Source organism: Triticum aestivum, unplaced genomic scaffold (assembly GCF_018294505.1).
Source record: "Triticum aestivum cultivar Chinese Spring unplaced genomic scaffold, IWGSC CS RefSeq v2.1 scaffold109343, whole genome shotgun sequence".
Lineage (NCBI taxonomy): Eukaryota > Viridiplantae > Streptophyta > Magnoliopsida > Poales > Poaceae > Triticum > Triticum aestivum.
Genome location: NW_025231269.1, coordinates 5,810 through 8,950, shown reverse-complemented (window position 1 = coordinate 8,950; position 3,141 = coordinate 5,810). Strand labels below are relative to the sequence as shown.

Below are 3,141 nucleotides of genomic sequence, written 5' to 3'. Positions count from 1 at the left end.
TTCAGTGACGAGCTGTCGGTCGGCAATGCTGCAACATATACCGTCGAATAGACGGTCGGGAATTTTGTTATGGCCTACGTACTATCGGTCGGTAAATAACCCCGACCGACTGTTGGATCCTATATGGGCCTTGCGCGTGAAAAGCCGAACTTTTAGCGCCAATAAGCGGCCCAGCCCACGAAGTTTTTCCCAAAATCACAAGCACGCCGCCGCCCCACGGTCCTTTCATTCCCCACCATGAAATCCCTAGCTTCTCTCGTTCCCCACGCACGCCGACGCCCGACGCGGGTCGATCCCCACGCCTCCCACCTCCGGCCACGCCGCCCGGGGCTACCGCCGGTCGATTCCCACGCCGTCCCGCCGCCGCCCCACGCCTCCTTGCCGCTGCAGCGCCGCCCCACGCCGTACTGCCCTATAGCGCCGCCCAACGCCGTCCTACCTCTCCACCGCCGGCTCCACGCCCTCGTGCTCTCTCTCGCGGTGGCCGCCTCCATCCAGTGAACTTGCTGCCACCCTCCCTGGCCCGACCTCCCCCATCTCGAGCATCCAGCTCAAGAAGACACACGCAGCGGCGGCGGCGCGATTTGGATCAGGGCAGCGTGCGGCTGGTCAACGGCATCCCTCTGTCTTTGGCTGGGCAAGGGCACCGATGCGGGCGAGGTACAGCTAGCTCCTCCCTCTATTCAGTCATCTCTCTTTTTCTCCGGTTATTATGCATATATTTAGTCTGAATTCTATAGTGTGTTAGTTGAGTGCCTCCCAATCCCTTGTTGTCTGAAATTGATGCATCAGAGTAAGTGATATGGGAGGGAAAGGGTGCTCCCTTTATAATAAACCACCTGGTCAAAAGAAAACATGACGTGTCAAGGGAACTAGTGATGTAGGCCTTTGTTAATATTCCGATCCTTTGTTCTGATGAAGTCTCGTATCATAAGAAAGTGCATGAGTTGAAACCAGCACGGGTCAAATGGTAAAGAACCAGCAAGTGTGTAGACTTTCCATGTAGTATTTGCAACACTTGAATTTAGAATAGCTTGACCATCCAGTCGATATATCTATTGTACTAATATAATATTGGGTTGTATGCATCATAAATTTGCATCGTGATAAAGGTTTTTTTTCTTTTCTTCACAATACTTGGATAAAAATCTTGAGGTAGAGTTCCATTTATTTTCTTTGCATGCTGCGAGCCAAAATATTCATGTTCTTTGATTTCATCTAGTAATCATCCTAGGGGAGACAGTTGCCTTCCCCAAATAACATTCAGATCAAGTCTGGTGCTGTGGTAACCAAAGGAAGTTGCTACCTGTTCTGTGAACATATACTCCCTCCGTCCGAAAAATCTTTTTCGGACGGAGGGAGTACTATGTAACCAAAGGAGTATTATATATACCTGGGGACGGGTCACATTGGTCAGTACCATTGCTCACTTAAACAATTACAGTAATAGAATTCTAATTAAATAGCTGGGATCATAAATGAGGCTAGGCAAGCTGCAATTAGATCGTCGTTTTGGTCCTTGCAGGTGTTAAATCAGCTGTCTGTTGCCTTCACCGCAAGCAAGCTAAATGCCAGCGAACCAACCAAATCTTCTTCAGACAGAGCAAAGGTCAGAATGCCGAGTAGTATATGCAAACTACGTACCAAATCATCCTTTTCCTTTCTTTAGCGTGCGCATTTTGGTTGGACAGGCCGTGATATTCTGAATGTTCAACTATAAAGATCGGAACACAGGTTTTTCTTCTCTTTCTGCTAGGACAGATATAGATGGATTAGTTCTTAAAGCAAGTGATACTGAAAAGAAGTGTTGTGTACGATCCTCTAATGTTTATAACTCCTAGCTCGCAGCATGTTTCCAATTCTCGACGAGTAATGAACTATTTCCACATCTTTACATTCAATTAATAATCCATCTTGCATGCGATAACTCTATTTCCATATTGTTGTCTGATAGAACTCAAGAGTTGAAGATGAGGAAAACAATGATGGTGAAGAAGATGATGAAGACGATGATGAAGATGATGATGAAGAGCCCTTTGTTCGTAGAAGAGTTATTGCAAAGCCCCCCTGCAAAAAGCTCCAAATCCCATCAAGATGAAATACTAGTAGATCTTCTCATCCCTGTTTATATATTTAAATCCTATTTTGTTTTCATGTTCCTAAAATAATCATTTTTCAGATTGGTATGGATGTGCTTCTATATGCATGGACTGGTCCTGAAACTCCTGTTGCTAAGGCAGCAATTATCTCAGTTGTCCAGACATAATTGCGGGCTCGGATCCCCTTGGACCAGCACTTATGAGGTTGTTGCCAATGTTGTGATCAGAAGGGATGCTACGCTTCCTTATGAATATGATGGTTTACGATTTGTCACTGATGCAGTCACAAGGTCCATTGCATGGCCATCTAGCAAGGTATCACCAACAGTATGTGCTTTGTCTACTTGGCTTGAATTGTTTGATGTGTGATACTGACTCATGATCACTTTGTTACATGAAGCCCTACAAGCCAGGGGCATCTTCATCATCTCGCCGCTAAGGTATTTTTGTGATCCCACTGTTATCATGACCACTTGGTACTGTACAAGAGTATATTCTTGGTGCTTCCTAGCTCAAAGTGCATAAAGAGTGCATCATGGAATCTGGTCCGCATTCAGAGAGCATAGTCTCGCATCAGGAAGCAATAGGCTAGTTGCACAGATTCCCTAAAACTAGTAACACAGAAACTGTAAGAGCACACCTGCTGAGGAATTTATAATCAAGTCTTTAAAATTGAACAAACTTGAGCCGCCTACTTTCTGCAATTAGTACAGAACACTGGTAGTTGCTCTTAATAATAGTTAAATTGTCTGAACATTGTATCTTGCTCACACTGCTAGCTGCTTATTTCTTAATAATAGTTAAATTTGGCGGTACATAAAACTCCAATTAGCACATCCATAGTACAGAACAGAGCATAATACATTGCTAGTTGCTTTTAAAGTTGCTATTTCTGAATCCTGTTTCTAGGCCGATATAGTACATTGTATCTTTATTAAGATCTTGACTAACTATATTTTAATATGGCAGCACGCGCAATTTCTCCATTCTAACTAGGCATGAAGAAGGCGCCCACCCATGAGCTATTAATCAGTAAGTATCA

At 44.5% G+C, this 3,141-nt stretch overlaps 1 long non-coding RNA gene across 2 annotated transcripts; it reads left to right on the top strand.

Moving 5' to 3' along the window:
- The first annotated feature begins 229 nt into the window (after positions 1-229).
- LOC123175782 (uncharacterized) lies at positions 230-3,136 on the top strand. Of its 2 annotated transcripts, XR_006488133.1 has the most exons (6): positions 230-660; positions 1,223-1,412; positions 1,526-2,105; positions 2,180-2,414; positions 2,500-2,539; positions 3,069-3,136. It is a non-coding gene; the product is annotated as an uncharacterized lncRNA (long non-coding RNA). The 2 variants fall into 2 exon arrangements; XR_006488134.1 differs by lacking the exon at positions 1,223-1,412.
- Positions 3,137-3,141: the final 5 nt, after the last annotated feature.